Source organism: Natator depressus, chromosome 3 (assembly GCF_965152275.1).
Source record: "Natator depressus isolate rNatDep1 chromosome 3, rNatDep2.hap1, whole genome shotgun sequence".
Lineage (NCBI taxonomy): Eukaryota > Metazoa > Chordata > Testudines > Cheloniidae > Natator > Natator depressus.
This window is the reverse complement of record NC_134236.1, coordinates 53,651,766-53,676,789: the sequence shown is the minus strand read 5'-3', so window position 1 is coordinate 53,676,789 and position 25,024 is coordinate 53,651,766. Positions and strand designations below refer to the sequence as shown.

The 25,024-nt window shown below is 39.2% G+C and overlaps 1 protein-coding gene across 1 annotated transcript in view; it reads left to right on the top strand.

Moving 5' to 3' along the window:
- The first annotated feature begins 16,303 nt into the window (after positions 1–16,303).
- The window catches only part of LOC141984481 (protein eyes shut homolog), a 785,366-nt gene continuing 776,645 nt past the window's right edge, over positions 16,304–25,024 (top strand). Inside the window, exon 1 of the mRNA XM_074947561.1 lies at positions 16,304–16,428. The gene's annotated coding sequence lies outside the window, so the exon portion shown is untranslated. The remainder of the gene's footprint in view (positions 16,429–25,024) is intronic.

Here is a 25,024-nt window from a genome sequence, read left to right as displayed (position 1 = left end):
CAGAATACCTACCTTCCTCCCCAGTGGCTAGGCTAGGCTTTCTAACTCAATCCTTTTTCTCCACATCAGGTAGAGGAGATAATTGAGCCTGGATCTCTCACATATCGGGTGAGTACCCAAACCACTGGGCCAAAGTTTACAAGGAAGCTGGTTCCTCCTTCACTGTGAGTTTTGTGAATTTAGCCCTTCATTTCCTTTGCTTACATCTTTAAAAGTGCCAGAAACAAAGCAAAGTATTTTATTTAATGTTGAACAAAACATTTTGTTTGACTTGATGTGAAAGTTTTGTTGCCATTTTAATTCACTAAATTGTTTTAGAATTTTCAGATTCAGTTTGGTTCAATTTATTTCCCCCTCCCCAACTTTTTGGAATGTCAAGTGAACTGAAAAATCAATTATTCACGGAACGACATGTGCTAAGCACTATACAAACATACAGTAAAGAAAAGTCCCTGCCCCAAAGAGCTTACAATCCAAATTGATAAAACAGACAAAAAGTGAGAGCGGAAACAGAGAGGAAGTGACCTCTAGTACCTAACACAGAGGGCTGCGGGAAGAATCTACTTCTCCTGAATGCTATGTTACTGCCCTTTTCACTGGAGCATGCTACCTGTCAAATCCATACTTCAGTGTGAGCTAGCTTTATTTTTGAATAAAAAAAAAGTTTACATTCTAATGAGAGAAAAAAAAGGTTTAGACTCTATTCAACAGTATTTGTGTATGTTCATTAAAGGGAACGTTAATGGGACCTACTTGGACACATCAAGGGGGTCTTTGCTTGCAGGATCTGATGTGAAAGCAGAAGAGATGTGATACAACCAAATAGGGATTTAAAAGCAAGTCAAGTTAAATGAGATAATAAGCCCCATGCTGTGTTATGTTCCTTTACAGAATCCTAAGACTAAACGTAGGAGAATTAAAACAACGACATGAGAGAATATCTTATGAATCTGAATTTTTAAAATTACAGCCTTGATGATTTTTAAAATTGCTTTTCTACAGCAGAAATTTAAGTAAAGGAAGAAGTGGTACTTTTGTAAAATTAAAAAACAATTTATTTTATACAACTGATTAAGTGACAAAGAACATATATAAAAGTTTTTGTACTACTTTATTAGTAATGCTCCAATAACAAATTGGAAGATAACCTTATAAAAAAGTCCCTAGAGTCCAATATTATAGTCTATGTCTTCATATCAGCTAATAAAATAAATATCCTTAAGGGAAAATATGCTTCTCTCTGTTAAGAGCTAAATTAAATACTGTAACCATCTGTAACAGTGCATGAAATAGATCTTTTAGTTTTAGGACTTTAAATGTGTCTTGAATTTCTGACCTTTTATTTTATTTCACCAAACTTGGTGAGTAGCCCAAGTCAGTGTTAAAGTTTTCAGTGATAAAATAAAATACAATAAAATAAAATGTGATAGCAATTGACAGTGCCTTCCATAACAACATGGAACTGTTCAGGTTTGAAGCATTAATGACAGTCACTCAAGTCACCTCACAGCGGGAATCCAAACCAGAAGTTCAGATAGCTTCAATCTGAAAAGAGAAAATAATCTTCTGGATATGAGAGTTACTTGAGTTAAGTACTCTGATGCTAACCTAACACAAGAGACTGTTTTACAGACTTTCTGCTTGTTATTCAGACATATATAACTTGACAATACATGGCTAAAATAGCGCTCATAAAATGCTCGTTGTCACATTTCACATTTATGTTATTTCACAAGCTGTTCTTTCACCCAAGCAATATAACTTTTGAAGCTTCTCTTCAAATCTGTCAAAGATCTGTAGTCTAGGATTGTTCTTTCCCCTCCCACTCCTCTAAAGGTCATAAACTCACTAACCAAAAAAGACATCAAAATACTTTTCTCCTGCCTCTTAAGGCGTGACACACAGCACATCATTGTAACCAGCTGATACTATATGGTTTTATTTTAAAGGGTAGCACTAGAAAAAGAGCAAGGTGATAAAGAAGCCACTTATGAAATAACATTAATTTTTCTACTATTTTATTAGTTTCAAATGACTATGACAACGGATATAATAGTCTGAATTCATCCCTGCACAGGAGCTGAGCTTGGTACAAAGGGAGGCAAATGTCGCTGGGGCTGTGAGATGCTGGTTCAGCCCCAGTGCAGTTAGAAAAGCCTGAGGACTACCCAAGTTTACATCTGATGGCCTGAGCATTATGCAGATTTACATCTGGTAGCCTGATCCTATTGGGCCATTGAAACATCTGAGGCTAGCTGTTATACAAGGCACTGGTGAGACCTCACCTGGAATACTGTGTGCAGTTCTGGTCTCCCATGTTTAAGAAGGATGAATTCAAACTGGAACAGGTACAGAGAAGGGCTGCTAGGATGATCCAAGGAATGGAAAACCTGTCTTATGAAAGGAGACTCAAGGAGCTTGGCTTGTTTAGCCTAACTGAAAGAAGGTTGAGGGGAGATATGATTGCTCTCTATAAATATATCAGAGAGATAAATACTGGAGAGGGAGAGGAATTATTTAAGCTCAGTACCAATGTGGACACAAGAACAAATGGATATAAACTGGTCAATGGACAGTTTAGACTTGAAATTAGATGAAGGTTTCTAACCATCAGAGGAGTGAAGTTCTGGAATAGCCTTCCAAGGGAAGCAGTGGGGGCAAAAAACCTACCTGGCTTTAAAATTAAACTCGATAAGTTTATGGAAGAGATGGTATGATGGGATAACATGATTTTCGTAATTAACTGATCCTTAAATATTCATGGTAAATAGGCCCAATGGCCTGTGATGGGATGTTAGATGGGGTGGGATCTGAGTTACTACAGAAAATTCTTTCCTGGGTATCTGGCTGGTGAATCTTCCCCATATGCTCAGGGTTTAGCTGATCACCAAATCTGGGGTCGGGAAGGAATTTTCCTCCAGGGCAGATTGGAAGAGGCCCTGGAGGTTTTTCGCCTTCCTCTGTAGAATGGGGCATGGGTCACTTGCTGGAGGAGTCTCTGCTCCTTGAAGTCTTTAAACCACGATTTGAGGACTTCAAAAGCTCAGACATAGGTGAGAGGTTTTTCGCAGGAGTGGGTGGGTGAGATTCTGTGGCCTGCGTGGTGCAGGAGGTCAGACTAGATGATCATGATGGTCCCTTCTGACCTTAATATCTATGAATCTACGTATGAACATACCTGACAATTATTCCTTTCCCGTAAGAGTGCATCCTACACATTCCTAAGCATAAGGATCATGTAGAGCTAGCTATACTGACAAGAGCTGGGCAAATAATGGCTTGCTCAGTTTGCTAGTAACTCCAGAAAAAATAAAGTTGAAGCTCTTTTGCTTTCTAGCATTTTTTTTTAACATTTTAAGTTAATAAATAACATTTTTAAATAAAATTGAAATGAAAACTTTAAATGTTTACTTTCAAAAATATCAAAATTAAACTTTTATTTGTCATGATTTTTTAAAATCTTTTTTTCTTATTTGGGAAAAATACACAAATTCATTAATATTTTTATGTTGCTGAATCTGCATTTTTTGCTAAAGAATGTTTCAGCTAAAAAATTTTGCCCAGCTCTACTGCTGACTCAGCCCCTGCCAGGGCTTCTGCTACATCAGGGCAGTTACATACAAATAACTTTATTGCTCCTTTTTGCACAGAAGTTGGAATAAATGAAATGAGGAGCATCAATTAATTGGGACCCATAAAATATTTGTATTAAAATTAATTATACAAAGGAGGGCTGACAAGCGATTAAAAAATGTAATCCCGATTAATCACATGATTAATTGCACTGTTAAGCAATAATAGAATACCATTTATTTAAATGTTTTTGGATGTTTTCTACATTTTCAAATATATTGATTTCAATTACAACACTGAATACAAAGTGCACAGTGCTCACTTTATATTTGTTTTTTATTACAAATATCTGCACTGTAAAAAAGAAAAAAAATAGTATTTAAATTCACCTGATTCAAGTACTGTAATGCAATCTCTTTATCATGAAAGATGGACTTACAAATGCAGAATTATGCACAAAAATAACTGCATTCAAAAATAAACTGATGTAAAACTGTAGAGTCTACAAGTCCACTCAGTCCTACTTCTTGTTCAGCCAATCGCTCAGACAAACAAGTTTGTTTACATTTGCAAAAGATAATGCTTGTTTACAATGTCACCTGAAAGTGAGAACAGGCATTCTCATAGCACTGTTGTAGCCGGCATCACAAAATAATTACATGCCAGGCGTGCTAAAGATTCATATGTCCCTTCATGCTTCAACCACCATTCCAGAGGACATACATCCATACTGAAGATGGGTTCTACTTGATAACAATCAAAAGCAGTGCTGATTGATGCATGTTCATTTTCATCATCTGAGTCAGATGCCACCAGCAAAAGGTTGATTTTCATTTTTGGTGACTTACATTCCATAGTTTCCACATTGGAGTGTTGCTCTTTTAAGGTTTCTGAAAGCATGCTCCAAACCTTGCCCCTCTCAGATTTTGGAAGGCACTTCAGATTGTTAATCTTGGGTCAAGTGCTCTAGCTATCTTTAGAATTCTCACATTGGTACTTTCTTTGCATTTTGTCAAATCTGTAGTAAAAGTGTTCTTAAAAGAACAATGTGTGCTGGGTCATCATCCGAGACTGCTATAACATGAAATATATGGCAGAATGCAGGTAAAACACAGAGAAGGAGACATAACATTCTCCTCTGAGGAGTTCAGTCACAAATTTAATTAATGCATTATTTTTTTAGTGAGTGTCATCAGCAGGAAGCATGTCCTTTGGAATGGTGTTCAAAGCATGAAGGGGTATATGAATGTTTAGAATATCTGGCATGGAAATACCTTGCAACACCAGCTACAAAAGTGCAATACAAATGCCTGTTCTCACTTTCAGGTGGCACTGTAAATAAGGAGCAGGCAGCATTATCGCCCATAAATATAAACAAATGTGTTTGTCTTAGCAATTGGCTATACAAGAAATAGAATTGAGTGGACTTGTAGGCTCTGAAGTTTTATATTGTTTAGTTTTTTGAGTGCAGTTATGTAACAAAAACAATCTATATTTTTAAGTTGCACTTTCACAGTAAAGAGATGGCAAATATTTGTAATAAAAATAATATAAGGTGAGCACTGTACACTTTGTGTTCTGAGTTGTAACTGAAATCAATATATTTGAAAATGTAGAAAAACATCTAAAAATATTTAATAAATTTCAGTTGGTATTCTCTTACTGTTTAACTGTGTGCTTAAAATTGTGATTAATCATGATTAATTTTTTTGAGTTAATCACATGAGTTACTGTGATTAATTGACAGTCCTAATACAAAGTTGAATAAAATTCAGTAATACCCTTGACTGATTGTCCTCAGCATTGTTTAGTTCAGTTAACAGGCTTTGTCATTTTTATATTGTTCACAGTTATGAAGAAAGCCTTGTATAGCAAACTTTACCTAATTTCCCTCTCCCTTCGAGGTCTATTTCCCCAATGAACCCCGAAAATAAGAAGTCAATATATCTACTTTGGGTACTTACATGGTATCTGAAGCACCTCAAAAATCTTCTAATGCATTTATCCTCACAAAAGCCCTTTGAGGTGTATATTGTTCCCACTTAACTCATGAACAGTGACTTGGCTCAAGTTACAGAGAAAGTGTAGGCTAGGGATTGAAGCCATGTCTCCCACAGCCAACAGTAAGGTCCATATCACTGTTCTATCTATCCTTTCCCTATAAAGAACAAGGAAAGGTGTTTGTAATCTTTATTTTTTAAAAACTCGAAAAAGCACCAAATATATTAAACAAAACAAATAAAACAGACCAAAATAAACAAACTCACACGAGCTGCATCTAACCAGACAACACATCAAAATACTTTCATGCAAAACTATTCTAAAATCTACATTCTTCACTTTGTGGAAGCACAAAAATACCTATTACAAAATGGCTTCCCAGCAATTGAACTACGTTTCCCAGAAAACCACAAGCACAGGTCAGGGTTCACACTAGCATTTCAGGTATAACAACCCCCAGCTTCCAACTGTGTTGTTACAAAGGGTTTGTAATCACAAAGGTATTCTGGGTAAGTTACAATTTTTCAGCACCTAGCCTGACATATAAGCAAAGTAATGCTCAACTTGTAACAAAATAAGATACTTTTTAGCAATATGTAGTTCACCACTTCTTTCTGAGTCTCATTATGTAACGTCTAATTCAGGGGTGGCCAACCTGAGTCTCAGAACTTACCAATATACATTGCCAAAGAGCCACAGTAATACATCAGCAGCCCCCCCATCAGGTGCCCCCCTGCTCCCAGTGCCTCCCACCACCAGCAGTTCCACCAATCAGCGCCTCCCTTTCCCTCGGCTTCAGCTGTTTCTGGTATGCAGGAGGTTTCTGGTATGCAGTAGGAGCGAGGGCACAGCAGGCTCAGGGTGGAGTGGGGGCAGGGCCTGTGGCAGAGCCAGGGGTTGAGCAGTGAGCACCCACTGGCACATTGGATAGTTGGCATCTGTAGCTCCAGCCCCGGAGTTGGTGCCTATACAAGGAGCCGCATATTAACTTCTGAAGAGCCGCATGTGGCTCCGGAGCCACAGGTTGGCCACCCCTGGTCTAATCAGTCCCCTTTAAGTATTTACTTTTTCCCCAGAAATCATTCTTTTGAGCTCAAAAATCCTCTTAAAAGTAGAGGACTTTTAAACATCCCTTTTGCCCCACTACACTGTCTTCTCTCAGAGTAATTATTACCTTGAATTCATTAAAGCAAAAAAAAAAAAAGTGTTGTTCTTGAAAGGAGAAAAAGATACACACGTCCCACAAATGTCCGTATATGGAGAGTGACTGGTGTTTTCTGCTTCGTGCATTTATACCTTTCTAACAATTCAGTTATTATATTTATAACAAACACTGAAACAACATGAAATTCCAAGCTAGTCAGCTTCCCTCGTTCCCCTTAACCTCAGCTCCCGGTCTCTGAACCTTACATATCTGTTTACATTTGTAATTTAGGGTATATGCAGTGGTTCTCAAACTTTTGTACTGGCGACCCCTTTCATGCAGCAAGCCTCTGAGTGTGACCCCCTCTAATAAATTAAAAACACTTTTTGATATATTTAAAACCATTATAAATGCTGGAGGCAAAGCAGGGTTTGTGGTGGAGGCTGACAGCTCATGAGCCCCCATATAATAACCTTGCGAGCCCCTGAGGGGTCCTGACCCTCAGTTTGAGAACCCCTGGTGTATAGTAGTGAGAGTGCTGTAGTTCGGGGGTATGTCTACATTGCCATAAAACACCCATGTTAGCTGACTCAGGCTCCTGGGTGGGGCTATAAAAGTGCTGTAGCCTGGGCTTTGGGACACTGTGAGGGGAGGGTCTTAGAGTCAAAGATCCAATCCAAGCCTGAATGTCTCCACTGAAATTTTATTGCCCCACAGCCTAAGCCTTGCTAGCCTGTATCAGCTGACACAGGCCATCCACAGGTGTTTTACTGGAGTGGAGACATACCCTCTGTGGTCTGACACTTGCTCTGCTGATTCTTGCTAGTAGCTTTTTAAAATCATTCAGGTTCCAGGGCTTTCCCAGCTCAGAAGTGCATCAGGTACAACATGTTATTCTGCCACAGAAAAGGTTGTGGGATTTGTAAACTGACCAGACATTGCCAGTCTTACTATTTGCATATGAGGGGCTTTGGTGTTGTGGGGGAACTCCCGTTCCTTTGGGGGGGAAAGGTCCCTATATTATTTTTTTCACTATTTTTTACAAACAGCAAACACAATTGCTTGTACATTTATGATTCAGGATTTGTAGAGTATAAGGAAGAGTAGTATGAAAATGGAAGATAAGTCTATTTACTGTTTCATGAGACAGTCCATTTTAGGTATCTGTTTGCCTTTCAAATATTTGCTTGTCAATTATTGCTCAGAAGGTCATCTACTTCAAAAGTGTATGTTTTTTTTTAATGAGTGAAATCCAGGTTTATATTTTAGAAACACACATTTGTAGACATCAATAATAAAAAATAATTTTGTTTTCACTAAGTTTAATATAAACATTTTTTCTATGCTGATCAGTGCCCCGTTGATACCAAATGACTGGGTCTTCAGATTCTTGGGAAATAAAAGTTTAAATATGCTATCCATTATGATGCATAAATTGTCTGAGATCTGAGTTGTGGATGTGCTAATGTGTAATAGAAAAAAGAGGATGCTTGGTGTATAGTCATGGGGTGTATTTAATACCCAGGTGTAATGATAAGTTGAAGTAATATCTGAATAGTTAAAGATCTGCAACTGCTGTAAGTTATTACCAAAATGTAATTTTGTATGCAGTCCTGATAGGTGTTCCCATCCCTCATCCAATAATGTTTTCCTGAAATCTTGCCAGCTTTTAAGGTCTGGTAAAGCAGAGTTCTAAGCTCTTATTGTTAGTCATTATTTAACATTTTTATGTTGGTTAAGGTTAAAAATAAATTACTTAAATTTAATTTCCTGTATAGTCTAGCATGTCTCTGGAAAAAATAAGTGAGATGAAAAATGGTAGGAAAAATCTATTTTAAGTCTCAAATGTGCAGACTGTAGAGCTGAAGGGCAGAGGAGAACTTTTGGACTGGTTATGAACTGGTGTAACAAATGCGTGTCAGGGCTTGTCATTAGTAATTGAACTTGGAGCCAAAAGAATGAGATAATGGCATAACTCCTGGAGCTGGTGACTTGTATCCTGTGTGAACCATCCAAAAAGGGAGATGAATAAAACATGCTTAGCAAGATTTTGCAAATGAACATAGCTGGAAGGTTCTGGCTTCCAACTAATTGTTGCTTATCCGATCAGAGAGAGGATTGAATGATATTTCCCCCCAAATTAGAGCACTGTGTCACTATGAGAGTAGGCAAAAATATATATCAATTACTTGAACATTCATTGCTGCTTGGGAAATTAAAAGATTCGATAAAGAACACTACAGCACATTTAAAGTTGATGAAACAAAATAACATTTTACACAACACATACTTAACCTATAGAACTCATTGCCACTAGTTAGCATTGCGGCCCAGAGCTTATTAGAATTAAACAAAACAAAACAAAAACTATTTATACTTATATTAGGAATATCCACAGTTTCAATAGTTACGGAAAAGGCAGGGCAGGAAGGAAAATCCTTATCCTTCAATGCATAACCATTAATTGACAGGGATAAGGAAGAAACTTTCCTTATAGATTGGTTATTTCCTGTGTGGTTCCTTGCACGTTCCTCTGATGCACCTGGTATTAGCCACAGTAAGAGAAAGAAAATGGACTAGCAGTCTGATCCAGTAAGGCATTTCCTATGTTCTAGTCAGGCTTTTCAAATTCTTGCTGAAGGAAATAACAGAATAAATGGCTTTTGTACTGGAGGTAGCACCTGCTGTGTTCCTGAGGTTCAGTATTAGAAATAAGCCATTAATTATCACCATCTGCCACATGGCACAGTGCCCATGGAACTGAAGCAAGCAGGCCAAAAATAGAGTTAAATTGCCAGAATATCACATTAATCTCATTATTGTTTCTACTTTTCATCTGATTACTGTTTCCTCTCCACATTCAGTCCCTGCGGTATCTGCATTATTGGGCACAGTCTTGGCCCATTCAACCTGATGAGCATGACTAAACATCATCTATGTGAAGGGTTTTCAAACTTCATTGCACTGTGACCCCCTTTTGACAACAAAAAATACTACATGAACCCAGGAGGGGGAGCCAAACCAAAAGCCTGAGCTGCTCCCTCCTGGTTGGGAGAGCCAAAGCTTAAGCCCAAGGGCTTCAGCCCCAGACGGGGGTTGGGGGCCTGTAACCTGAGCCCTGCCACCCAGCAGTGAAGCCCTAGGGCTTCGGCTTCGGCTTCGGCTTCAGCCCTGGGCAGTGGGGCTCGGGCTTTGGCCCTGGGCCCCAGCAAATGTAATGCCAGGCTTGGCGACCCCAATAAAATAGGGGTCAAACCCACTGATTGAGAACTGCTGATCTGTCTTGATACACTTCTATTAATACACACTTTGCTTTGGTACTAGCAGTGGCTATGACATCTTAGCCTGGTTCCCTTGAAAATCATGAATTAAGAAGGCTTGGGTTTGACCAGAAACCTCCACAGAATACAATCACTCTTTCCTTGTGTCATAAATATAAAGGGAAGGGTAAACACCTTTAAATCCCTCCTGGCCAGAGGGAAAAACCCTTTCACCTGTAAAGGGTTAAGAAGCTAGGATAACCTCGCTGGCACCTGACCAAAATGACCAATGAGGAGACAAGATACTTTCAAAGCTGGAGGGGGGAGGGGAGAGAAACAAAGGTTCTCTCTGTCTGTGTGATGTTTTTACCAGGAACAGAAAAGGAATGGAGTCTTAGAATTTAGTAAGTAATCTAGCTAGATATGCATTAGATTCTGTTTTGTTTAAATGGCTGATAAAATAAGCTGTGCTGAATGGAATGTATATTCCTGTTTTTGTGTCTTTTTGTAACTTAAGGTTTTGCCTAGAGAGATTCTCTATGTTTTGAATCTGATTACCCTGTAAGGTATTTACCATCCTGATTTTACAGAGGTGATTCTTTTACTTTTTCTTCAATTAAAATTCTTCTTTTAAGAACCTGATTGCTTTTTCATTGTTCTTAAGATTCAAGGGGTTGGGTCTGTGTTCACCGATGCAAATTGGTGAGGATTTTTATCAAGCCTTCCCCAGGAAAGGGGGTGTAGGGTTTGGGAGGATTTTGGGGGGAAAGACATTTCCAAGCGGGCTCTTTCCCTGTTATATATTTGTTAACACTTGGTGGTGGCAGCAATAAAGTCCAAGGGCAAAAGGTAAAATAGTTTGTACCTTGGGGAAGTTTTAACCTAAGCTGGTAAAAATAAGCTTAGGGGGTTTTTCATGCAAGTCCCCACATTTGTACCCTAGAGTTCAGAGTTAGGAAGGAACCTTGACACCTTGGAAGGCTGTTCATGTGGTAGTGAACCAATTCCCTAGCAGGGTGTTGTTGATGAGGACCCTGTGGTGCAGGGGATGCTATGTTTCATGGAAAATTGAGCAACCAATGTTGACCTCTTCCTTCATATCATAGAATCCTAGATCCCAAGGTCAGAAGGGACGACTGTGATCATCTAGTCTGACCTCTTATATAACACAGGCCACAGAATTTTCCCCAAAATAATTCCTAGTGCATATCTTTTAGAAAATAATAATCTGATCTTAATTTAAGAATTGCCAGTGATGGAGAATTCACCACAATCTTTGGTAAATTGTTCCGATGATTAATTACCCTCACTATTAAAAGTATAGGCTTTATAGTAATATAAGATATGATTGAGGTATTTTACATGTGATTCACTTCATTCTGTATGGAAGCAGTACATTTTGTGGTGGTGTTATTTATTACTTTGGGAGTATTATTAGGTTGGCTATTTTAACCAAGCCAGCTTCGTACTGTTCAGATTGTGTGCACAGATCACCTCAGAGCCTTTTCCTCCTTCTCACAATGGTACTTCATAGTAATGGAACAAAAGTACAAGTACAATTTCAGAGCAGAGTGATTTAACCCAAAATCTTTGTTTCCAAAGGATGTATATTTATGTTTGTGCCTATGCATGTGTGCATCCAAATTTAGATTTTTTTATGTATATTTCATTTGCAATGCCATGAATATTAGAAAATAGTTTCAGTATCATTGTGAAAAAATGAGTTCTTAAAATATAGAGAAATATTTGGAGCTCATAAATGAGCTCATTTATGTGAAGAAGTTGTTTCCAGTCAACCCTTCACTCATTAGCGAGAATATCATGAAACCCTTACTCGCACTGAGTAGTAGCACCTTATTCCTCAAGTAGTCCCATTAATTTTATTGGGGCTACTTAAGGAGGAAGGAGCTACTGAGTAGAAGTAAGGAAATCACACTCTGGTCCTATGCTTGTCATAGGGTCCTACATTAAATGTTAGATCTCTGCATGATTCAGAAGTGATATAACTCACACACATTTCATAGAAAAAATAAGCAAGATTTGATACTACAGTTTTACAAGACTATACTTTTACTACAAGATTTCATTCAAAAACAAGTTCAATAGAAAACATCAAAATCATCAATGTCATTTTCATTGTCTGATAAACTTCCTCCCATGCTCTATTCTAAAAGGAAGAGTTCCAACAAAATAGATATATTTTGCACTAATCTGGAGAAAATACATAGCATTACATGCTAGCAGAAAATTCTTGGAATGTTATCTCTGATAAGTTTTTTTGTCTAGTCCTCCCCTGACTCCCATCTGCAGCACAGGATCCAATTTGTATTTCAATGTGCACATTTACACCGTAGAAAACATAAGCTTTCTCTGCATCCAGATGCATCCTTGTATACTTACGTATCAAAATGTTCAGACGGTTTTCTATCATAGACTCATAGGGTTAAAAGGGACCACAAGGGTTATCTAGTCTAGTAATAGAGTTAACGAACTGCATTTGAAAAGGTAGACTTGGAATTTGGTGACAGGACATCAAATTCCTTTATTCATTCCTATATTGACCTCATGAGCAAAGCCACATTAGCTGCTTTACTAGATAGCCTGTGCTGACATTTCCCCCTTATTCAAAAGGGCTTCCCAAACAGTGTTTCAAATTCAACTTCCATTTTACTGCTTAAGATATGCTCCATGAACCTATTCAAGCCTCAGCAATTCTGCAGTTCACTGAATTAGAAAGGCAGAATATATCTGCAATATTTTCTGTTGACATACTGTGAGAATGCTCTTTTTAGCCATATTTTATTGAGTGGTGGATTGTCCAGGACATACTGCTTCAGGAAAGCTTTCTAAAATGTCCCTTAAGATCTCAAAATGTGAATACTCATAGATCATAAGGTATATCTTCAGCTGACCTTCACCCAGTATTTTGTGTTTCATAAAGGATTGGGGAGGTTCATTACTGGGAATCAGTATTCAATCAGATTCCCATCAGTGTTGTTGGAGAGGTCCATTGATGGTTTTATTTTCAGTTTTACAATACGTATACACACTAGGTCCACAGGCCTAAATCCCAGTATTTAACCTTCAAAGACAGAGAAATCAATTACTTTGGGGTTCTGACAATCAGGGCCTGGACACTCCAGTAGGAGAACAGAGGGTTTAAAGACCCAAAATGTACAGTTAAATGAACAGATTGCATACAATGTTATTGTATTATAAAATATATATTGAATGGGGTCTTTTAGGAAGGCTTGTAATGTTCTGAATTTGTTGGTCATTCTGATATATATATATATATATATATATATATATATATATATATATATATATATATATATATATATATATATATATATATATATATACATACATACCGTGGTTATGAATGTATGCATTTCAGTGTACATGGAAAACGGTGCTCATAATATGTGCTGCAAACTTGAGCTCCACCTCACAGCAAGGTGGTGAGCAATGAAGCAGGTAGGGGCAGTTTCCAAGCCAGTTGTTTGCACAAAGCCAACTTCAAGTAATTTTCCATTGTCAAACACAGGAAAAGACAATGATGGACCATTAGAGTTAATGAAAAGATATTGAGACAACTCAAAACAGAAAAGAACATCCCATCTCCCAAGTCAGGAAGGTGTTTCCCCGCTCTGACTAACCATTAGTCTCCATGGTCAAAGAGTGGGGAAGGAAAAAGCCGTCTAATAGCAGCCTTGGGACTGTGGGTTTTTAACCAGAACTTGGGGAACAGCCGTGAGGTGAGAGGTATCCATGAACACTGAGTCCCTCCTCTGGCCAGGGGGTATACTGGGTAACAGTTTTAAGGCAATAGATAAGTCTTATTACAAAGAGGGGATTTTATCAAACATGAAAGCATGAAGCCTGAGTTTGCATCTTTATATTTATGTTCTATGTAACTTGTGTATGTTTGCCTTCTCTTATTATTTCATATTTGAATCTATGCTTTTTCTATTAAAAAAAACTTTTTTTCATTTGTTCGTTTATTTTACCACAAACAGGACTCTGGTGTGCAAACTGTGTGGCGTGTGTTTGCCAAAATAAGCTGGCAACTGAGGGTCTGCTCTCACACCTTTGGGGGTGATGAACCAAATGGGGAAAAATCAAGATGTCTGGTAGTTAAAGATTTGGGGACGACGTATTTGGGGAGAATTGGGACAGGAAGGGCTGTTGGTGTCACCCTGCAAAGAGTAACTGGGCTGGTGAGAACCAGGGTGAGACCTTAGGCTTGTGAGCTAGATGCTGGTGTCACGGGTCTGAACCATAACTGCACAGCACAAAGGCTCTCAAGGTTACAGGGCAGGTGCTGACAGAACCCCTTACTCATCTGGGTGATCCTTAAAACATCACAGGGGTCTTTTAATTAAAACATTTAAAATGATTAGGGGAATGGAATAGCTTCCATATCAGGAGAGATTAAAAAGACTGGGACTAGAAAAGAGATGACTAAGGTGGGATATGATAGAGGTCTATAAAATCATGAATAGTTGGGAGAATGTGAATAAAAAAGTGTTATATACCCTTTCACATAACACAAGAACCTGTGGTCACCTGATGAAATTAATAGATAGCAGGTGTAAAACTAAGATAAGAAAGTACTTCTTCACAAAATACACAGTCAGCCTCTGGCACTTGTTGCCAGGAGATGTTGTGAAGGCCAAAAGTACAACGGGTTCAAAAGAGAATTAGGGAAAACTCATGGAGGATAGGTCCATCAATGCCTGTTAGCCAAGATGGTCAGGGACACAACCCCATGCTCTGGATGTCCCTAACCCTCTAACTGCCAGAAGCTAGGACTGAGAGGCAGGGGATGTATTACTCAGTAATTGCCCTGTTCTGTTCATTTGCTCTGAAGCTTCTGGAACTGGCCAGTGTTGGAAGACAGGATACTGGGCTAGGTGGACCATTGTCTGACCCAATATGACCATTCTTATGTTCTTATAACAGTTCCATGCTTTGTCTGGAAAGTATATTCCCCATAGAATTTTTCATGAGAATGAGGGTTTGCCGCTTAGAACCTGGCCAGCATTTTCCGTCCTCCCATTGTAGAGCAGTGTACCTTAGAAGTAGCTGAGTTTCAGTGATGATTTATGTGACGTAGTTGTAAAACCCTTTGGGATGAAAGGCTATATACTAAAATTAAAATGGTATTACTGTATATTCCTGTAAACTCCCCTATTAATTGAGTATTGTAGAACTCCAACTTGAGTGACAAAAAACATGTCAGGCTTTCCCTTATATACCACTCTTTCATTTTCAGTTAACACTTAGATTAAAAGATTCATAGATATTAAGGTCAGAAGGGACCATTATGATTATCTAGTCCGACCTCCTGCACAACGCAGGCCACAGAATCTCACCCACCCACTTCTGCAAAAAACCTCTCACCTATGTCTGAGCTATTGAAGTCCTCAAATCGTGGTTTAAAGACTTCAAGGAGCACATTTGTCTATCTATAACACAATAGTGAAATCAGTGATCAACGGGTCAACTGTAATCTAGAGAAAGGAAGAAAACTTTGGATGATGAGTAAAGTGATCACTTTCTGGTTTCTTTACTGAAACCAGATATGTGTATGCATGTTCTGCATTTTCTCGTTCTCCGGTATACAATCCCACTCTATTCTCCCTTCTCTCTACTGATTGTAGTTTTCAGACTTCAGTTCTTACCTGCTATGTTCAGCACTATTATATGGTAAATACAAGATGATTATTAAATTCATATTAGAAAATAAAAAAAACTACAGACATGTGGATCTGAAACAAAACCCTGGATCTGAACATTCCAAGCATTGGGAAATCCAGAATGGGATATGGATCCAAACTTCTCAGTTTGAGTTCATTTGTAACCAGAGCTAACGTACTTAAACATGAAGAGGTACAATAATTACGTTTCTTTATGTTAGCCACTTAAAAATTGTTAGTGTTTTGAAAAAGTAAGAGTTGAGAGGTGTCTTCCAGGCAAAATGAACACAATAGTGAATGCTAATTTTATAAACTTTACATAATCAATAAAGCCCTTGGAAGATTAGTTATTTGTCCCCACATCTCTTGTTTCACTTACATAGGTTTCTCTACCATAAATATGTTTCTTGTAACTATTTACAATAATATTATCTTGGGGAAATAAAGGATTCTGTATCTATTCCTCTTCTACTTTTGAGCATGCTACAATTGATTTTTAATAGTTTGAATTAATTCTTATTTCTCATCTGCAGGTTCCCTTGTCTCTCATACTGAGTCTCTCCAGTATAATACCATCTGATGTTGTCACTAAACCCCCAGCGTCAGGTTCCCCTAGCAACAGAGGAGCTCTCCCTGTCTCACTGTCTGCATCTGAAATTCAGAACAAAAACAGTTAATTTGTCATGAACCCTGGAAAGACAAGACGAAATTAAGTCTGATACCCTCTATATCCGGAAACAAAATGGTAAGTTACAGCTAAAGTTTGAAATAATTGAAGTATAGAGGTGTCTTTTACTTATGGATATACATGAATGCCAGATGGTGACCTGTTGTATTCATCGCAGATTAGATAGATAAAGGCTAGGCCTTATGTTAGCCTGCACATGTTCTAACAAGTTTACCTGCAGTGAAACAGGTTGCAGGGCTTTTAGTGTTGCATTTAAAAAAAAAATAGCAAGCTTAGTTGTATTTTATTCTAATTTGTTACAGGATAGATATTTCCAAGATTTTACCTGTAACCTCAAAGGTCAGTGTTTGCAAACTGTTGTCTCTTTCCAGGCTGACAACAGACAAATAATAAGTAAGCAATATTCAGTGAAAAATGGTTTGAGTATTAGTGATCACAGAAATAGTCATATTTGTCTGAAAGTATATGATGCCAAGTAAATGATGTCATTATAAATAAGCAGAATCACCATGTGGTTTTATATATAGTGGCACTCAAAAGTAGTATTTCTAAATCTATTTTAAAAAATAGAATTTTGCTACAGAAAAAGATCATAAAGTGGAATTTGTTCTTTTTGAATGAATTCTTCATAAATATGATTGAATACAGCATTCTTTTCACTGAGCAATTCTGATCAATGCTACTTATGAAAGTAATTATATGCACTGAAATAGAACAGTTGTAGTTAGGGGATGGGATAACTGCATGGTTTAAGAAGCCATGAGACTATCTTTATGCCTTTGTACATTGGTTCCCCCACTTGCCCTTCATATTTTGTTTATTTACTGGAAAGTTAAGTAATGCAAGAGGGAGGGAAGAATAAAATACCATTTTCATATCATAAAACATGTTTTCCTTCTTTGTCAAAATACACCTTTCCATTTTCTTAGGAGAATAGGGTACAACTGAGAAGCAGACAGAGATACTGTAGCAATCATTAGGATGGCCTTTCCCATAGCCAGTATCTTTAGCCTTTTTTGCAGTTCCATAAGGAGTCTTCTAGTTGCATTTAATCATTTCTCACTAGAAATTATGTGCACTGTGTATTATATTTTTAATTAACTGTAAAAGCTATGGTTAGTAACTACTGTAACTTCTAATTATATTTTTGAATGATTTGTTTGTTGCTACTGGTAATTAGGATGAAGCCTCTAAGGAACTTGACACAGACAGTATGTCCATTTAATTACATGTTAAACCTCTTTTCTAAGTAATCAGAGAGGATTATCAAAACCATGTCACAGGGCCTTTTTAAAGTTACATCTCTTGGTGTGAGACTCTCTTCAGAGGACAACACAGTATTAAGTAGATAATTCTGTCATTTATGATCATATTTATTAATGGATATTTATAAATCTTTTAAAGATAATATTTTAATACAGGATAACATTTCCAGAAATCATATATTTAAATAATAAATATGGAGAGAGATAAATATTGGGCTGGGGAAACACACGGGGGAAGACGTACATGGAGCTTAGTACATTACACAACAGATGTCAAACCCTATCTGGCTCTAACATACCTGTGCAGTGGAGTAAGGGAGTCAGACATACACCCCCTGCACAGGTTCATGCACATAGAGGACGCAGAGGGAGTAGAGGTTGCATACCTGGTATTTCTCCCCATAAGCAGATGGACAGGGAGTGGGCAAATTAGCAATTCATACAAAAAGAAATTAATGAAAGGAAACAGTTTATTTGGAGATTCCCCAAATTGTCCCACTAATGTGCTTCAGGCCTGACCTACAGATATCAATAGAGGGAGGGAGGGAGGATGGTCTAGTGGATAAGGCACTGGACTTAGACAAAGGACACCTGTGTTCAACACTTCTGTGACTACAGCCATTTAATCTACTGTGTGCATCAGTTTTCCATCTGTAAAATGGGGTAGTACTTCCCTACTTCACATGAGTGTTATGAAGATAAAATCTATCAGTGACAGTGAGGTGCTCAGATAATATGGTGAGGAGGGCTCATTGAGTCTTTGGCCTTTCAGCTAAGGCTGAAAATTCATTCCATTTGTGCTGGTGGGCTTTGTAATATGGGCATACATCTGCTGGGAACTCAGCTGAGACCACCAAACTCATTTACCTAGGCCTTTCATGAATATACATCCAAACAATTTCTGTCTCAGAAATTAATTCTGATTCTTACATGGTGACTTTATTTTGGGGTTTTGAAAATAGATTTTGTCCATAAAATGTGGCCAGAGGGATAAGATTTATTATACAGTTAACAGGCTGACAGACACTGACTGTGATAGATGCAGGGATATGATGATTTCATGTCTGCAATGATATATGTTAGTTACTGATGCCATATCCTAAATTTGGTGGTTCATGATCCATTCTCCTTTCACCAATCATAAGAACGGCCATTAGTGGGTCAGACCAAAGGTCCATCAAGCCCAGTATCCTGTCCTCTGACAGTGGCCAACGGCAGGTGCCCCAAAGGGAATGAACAGACAGATTATCATCAAGTGATCCATGCCCTGTCACCCAATCCCAGCTTCTGGCAAACAGAGGCTAGGGACACCATTCCTGCCCATCCTGGCAAATAGCCATATCAGTTCTAGAGCTCCACATTATTGAAACTTGCTCACCTAAACAAAATTCATAAAAATATTAACTTAATTGGATTTTCCAGTCTAAAAAAACTGATTGAAAGAGATGCTTATGATAAAAAGAAGTAAAATGTATACTGGCAGATTCTTCTATACTCCATTGAAAGTATTCAATCATTTTTCTTTACAATCAGTCTGATAAGGTTAACAGATCAAATGAGCAGATGATCAATGTCAGAGCCATTGTGAAACTGCCTCTGCAAATGGAATGCAAGATTAGATTGCAGTCTGTCACTCAAAGCACTGACGACCATGTGTATATTGTAATGCATGCCTTAGACAAAACTTGTTGTAAAAGTCACCTTGATCTTAAGATGCATTTAACATGAATTTCACATTAAAGTGTGAAAGATATTTAAGGTTAATAAAGATTTTCAAGGTACATGATGAAGATGCTGTTAATAGCTATAAATATCCTTTGAACATTGATTTTCTGGATCAGTCCAATTATTGCAGCAATTATAAATCATAATAATTATTTGTTAAATCAAAAAAGACAAAGATTCATTTTTCTATAAACTGTATTCATTGATGCTGGCTGTAAAATATCTTGGCAGCCTTTAAATTTTCAAAGTGCTATTAAGCATGTAGTTTTTTTCTCTTCTTGGTTTTCCAACTTTGTATGACCCCCAAACCTAGTTATGACTTCAGAAATCTCCTTCTTGAAGGGAATAGCTGCCACAGCTTTAGGTCATTCAAACATGTATGTGAGTAATGTGATTGCAGTGGCACTACTCACAAAAGTAGAGTTGCTCAAACGAGTAAGTGCTGACAGGATCAGGCCCTTACCCTTTCATTTAGATAAGCCACCTCACTGTTTCATTAGACATTTCCAGGAAAACAAGATGATAAATGATTTTGACAAAAAGTACATGGAATTTAGTATATGTGCAATGCTGTATAGATTTGATTTGTGTGTGTGTGTGTGTGTGTGTGTTCACCACTAACAGATTTCCTTTCATGGGAAAAATCGATGAGACTAACTGACATTGTTCGGGATATTGGGATTATTTGATCAGAACGTATACAGTGTGAAAAGCATTAACATTTGTACTCCTTACAAAATGGATTAGTTGCCTGAGCACAGGATAGGAAGCCAAGGATTATATTCTTAATTCCAGTCTTGGATCTGTCCCTGAATCTGTTTGTTGGTTTGGACAACTCCCTTAGCACTAGATTGTGGCTGTTCAGTCACAGCCATGAACTGAGGTTCTGTATGGTGCCACAATATCCCAGAGGAGAGCCAGAGCCATTTTGCCTTAAAGGTAGAATGCCTCCCCAAACTTCTGGTGTGCGGGGAATGCAGAAGCTACTACACCCACTTTATAGGCTGCAGCTTACTCCCCTCTGTACAACTAATATGATCTGCTGCATTTGGAGATGGCTGTCCCTCTCACCCTGTCTGTTCTGACATGCCTCCCCTGGAGAATACCTCAATAGCAGCCCTGAGTGCCCCACAGTGCAGTGGCTGTAATTCTGATTCGCCCCTCAGCAGCCTCACCAGGAGGGAATAAGACTCCTTAATACCTTCCTGAAACTGTGCACTATGTCGGAGCCAACTAGATTTTAGCCCTTAGCCTCTTTGCCTTGTTTTTTTCAGTCTGCAAAATGGGATTAATACTTAACTACCTATCTGACCAAGGCATTGTGGGTATTCATTAATTCACTGTTTGTAAAGTGCTTTGAATTTAAAAAATCTCTCAATAATTTTATTGTCTCAATCTGTCATGGTTACGCTTCTGTGATCGGCAAAATCATCTTGTCAGGCATATAAACATGACACCACAGTAAATATTATCAAAATATTATAACAGTTTCCATTTTAATAACTTTTCATGTTATTAACTCTATAGTATGTCTTTGAAAGCACTTGTTATTAACTCCATGTCAAAATAAATGACTGTGATTCATCATCTAAATGACATATCAAACTTGATAGACTTCAAAAAATGGAGTTTCTAAAACAAGTATATTTACTTTAAAAATCCTGTAATATTTTCATCTTAAAACCCCTTCTAAAATCAATTTTAAATTAACTAACATTGAAATAAGGATTTTCCCTCTATCTACAGCATTGGTAAGACCTATACAAGAATACTGTTTCCAGTTCTGGTGTCCTCATTTTAAAACGGATGTTGAAAAATTGGAGAGGACTCATTTTATATAAGATAAGCATTCCTCTAAACCAGAGGTGGGCAAACTACAGCCCGCGGGCCACATCCAGCCCGCGGGACCATTCTGCCCGGCCCCTGAGCTCCCGGCCAGGGAGACTAGCCCCTGGCCCCTTCCCCGCTGTCCTCCCTCCCTTGCTGCCACGTAGGCAACATGGCTTGCACCCGCCCACCTCCCAGGCTTTGCAATAAGCCTGTCCTGCTGCTCTGAGAGGCATGGTAAGGGGACAGGGGGTAGATAAGGGGCAGGAGGTACCGGGGGACAGTCAGGGGACAGTTGGATGCAGCAGAGGTTCGGGGAGGCAGTCAGGAGACAGGGAGCACGGGGGGTTGGATAGGGGGTTGGGGGATCCTGGGAGGGGGGGACAGGGAGAAGGGGGGTTGGATAGGTGGTGGGGTCCTGGGAGGCAGTTAGGAATGGGAGTCCCAGGAGGGGGCAGTCAGGGGACAAGAAGTGGGGGGAGATTGGATGGGTCAGGGTTTCCAGGGGGCCTGTCAGGGGGTGGCAGTGTGGATAGGGGTCAGGGGACGGGGGGGAGGGGGGGTTGGATAGGGGCCGAGGGTCCCGGGGGGGCGGTTAGGGGCAGGGGGTCATGGGAGGGGGCGGTCATGGGACAAGGAGCGGGGGGGTTGGATGGGTCAGGGGTTCTGAGGATGGCAGTCAGGGGGTGGGAAGTGGGAGGGGGAGGATAGGAGGCGGTGGCCAGGCTGTTTGTGGAGGCACAGCCTTCCCTACCCGGCCCTCCATACTGTTTTGCAACCCTGATGTGGCCCTCGAGCCAGAAAGTTTGCCCACCCCTCCTCTAAACTGCTTGTACTGTATGGTATCAAACCAATAAAGCATTTAAGCACATGCTTAACTTTTAAGTATATGAGTAGTCAAGAGGACTATTCACATGCTTAGGTGCTTTGCTGGATCAGATCCTAAATGTCCAAGTCAAACTTTACAGCTATTTTATACCAGCAAAAGGCTTATTTTATATATATATGTATATCTGCATTGTGGTGGCATTTCACAAGGGAAAAAATGCTGGCCAGAAAACCAAAGTCATCTCATTTTATGTGTGTACTGAATGCCTTGGGATAGTATTGTCCAAATATTGAATAAATGTCATCTGTATTTGGCAAAAGTCAAATAAAGTAATACATAAAAGTCACCAGTATTACATGTGATCATTTATTGCATCAGAATATCAGTAATAAAATCCAGCACTCTTAAATAACTTTATAGCCTCTCCATACTGAGCATATGAGTTGTCATAAATATAAAGGGAAGGGTAACAACCTTCTTGTATACAGTGCTATAAAATCCCTCCTGGCCAGAGGCAGAAAATCCTTTTGACTGTAAAGGGTTAAGAAGCTCAGGTAACTTGGCTGGCACCTGACCAAAAGGACCAATAAGGGGACAAGATACTTTCAAATCTGGGGGAGGGGGAGGTTTTTGTCTGTCTGTTCTGTGTGCTTGCAGGACACAGATCAAGGAAGCATGCAGTCCAACTCCATTAGAATTAGTCAGTACTAGTAAGGGAATGTGTTAGCTTATTTTTCTTTTGGCTTGTGATTTTCTCCATGCTGAGAGGAAGGTGTATTCCTGGGGTTTTTTTTTTTGTAACTTTAAAGTTTGGCCCAGACGGAAATCCTCTGTGTTTTTGAATCTGATTGCCCTGTAAGATTATCTTCTATTCTAATTTTACAGAGGTGCTTCTTTTACCATTTTTCTTTATCATTAAGTTATGTTTCTTTTAGAATCTGATTGGGTTTTTTTTTTAGTGTCCTAAAAAAACCCCAAGGTTGGCCTGTGCTCATCTTGTTTATTCTCAAGCCTCCCCAGGGAAGGGGGTGTGAGGGCTTAGAGGGATATTAGGGGGCAATAGGAACTCCAAGTGGTCCTTTCCCTGAGTTTGTCTAAATCACTTGGTGGTGGCAGCGTTACCTAATCCAAGGTACAAGGGAGAATTTGTGCCTTGGGGAGTTTTTAACCTAAGCTGGTGGAAATAAGCTTAGGGGGTCTCTCATGAGGGTCCCCATGTCTGTACCCTAGAGTTCACAGTGGAGAGGGAACCCTGACACGAGTTAAATAAAATGTTCCTAGTATAGAGCCCAATTCTGCTCCCTTTATTCAAGATGAGAACGTACGGTAGTCTCTTCGACTCAACGGGTAGTGATCAATGGCTCCATGTCTAGTTGGCAGCCGGTGTCAAGTGGAGTGCCCCAGGGGTCAGTCCTGGGGCCGGTTTTGTTCAATATCTTCATAAATGATCTGGAGGATGGTGTGGATTGCACTCTCAGCAAATTTGCGGATGATACTAAACTGGGAGGAGTGGTAGATATGCTGGAGGGGAGGGATAGGATACAAAGGACCTAGACAAATTGGAGGATTGGGCCAAAAGAAATCTGATGAGGTTCAATAAGGATAAGTGCAGGGTCCTACACTTAGGATGGAAGAATCCAATGCACTGCTGCAGACTAGGGACCGAATGGCTAGGCAGCAGTTCTGCGGAAAAGGACCTAGGGGTGACAGTGGACGAGAAGCTGGATATGAGTCAGCAGTGTGCCCTTGTTGCCAAGAAGGCCAATGGCATTTTGGGATGTATAAGTAGGGGCATAGCGAGCAGATCGAGGGACGTGATCGTTCCCCTTTATTCGACACTGGTGAGGCCTCATCTGGAGTACTGTGTCCAGTTTTGGGCCCCACACTACAAGAAGGATGTGGAAAAATTGGAGAGAGTCCAGCGAAGGGCAACAAAAATGATTAGGGGTCTAGAGCACATGACTTATGAGGAGAGGCTGAGGGAGCTGGGATTGTTTAGTCTGCAGAAGAGAAGAATGAGGGGGGATTTGATAGCTGCTTTCAACTACCTGTAAGGGGGTTCCAAAGAGGATGGCTCTAGACTGTTCTCAATGGTAGCAGATGACAGAACGAGGAGTAATGGTCTCAAGTTGCAATGGGGGAGGTTTAGATTGGATATTAGGAAAAACTTTTTCACTAAGAGGGTAGTGAAACACTGGAATGCGTTACCTAGGGAGGTGGTAGAATCTCCTTCCTTAGAGGTTTTTAAGGTCAGGCTTGACAAAGCCCTGGCTGGGATGATTTAACTGGGAATTGGTCCTGCTTCGAGCAGGGGGTTGGACTAGATGACCTTCTGGGGTCCCTTCCAACCCTGATATTCTATGATTCTATGATTCTTACTCCAGAAATAGTTCCATTGAAACTAGTAAGACCACGTGCATAGTAAGGTCTCTGAATAAGAACAGCAGAATTGGTTCATACTTCAAGAACACCATAACGAAAATGCATTGTAAACAGAACACGTACTTTTGATTAAGCCACTGTACTGTAATGTTAGCATTCTCATCAGAATTAATGGTTATTTACCATTTCTTATAAAGAGATGTTGGCAGTTAGATTTATTCTGAATTGAATTGCTTTTTTCTCTTCAGAATTATTACTTTTTTCCTATAAAATATAAAAGTAGGCTAACACATTATGGAGAGATTAAAGACTGTAATTTGAGTGCTCTTTTGCTTATACTGTTGACGTAGATTGTTAAGAAAATAAAGTCAATATGATGATATTCAGATCTGCCTTTTATACCCATAGCTGGCTGATAGAAACAATATTCTCACACTTAGGGCATGTCTACCTGGAGACTTAGCGTGCAGCAAGCTAGGGTGTAAATCTACAGTGCACCAGCTTGCCACTATGTCAAAGCTCATGACAGAAGGCTTTACTGTAGAGTAGCAGAATCCACACAGCCACTTAGTGCATGGCAAGCTGGTGTGCCGTAGATATAAATAGGACTACATTAGTGTGAACT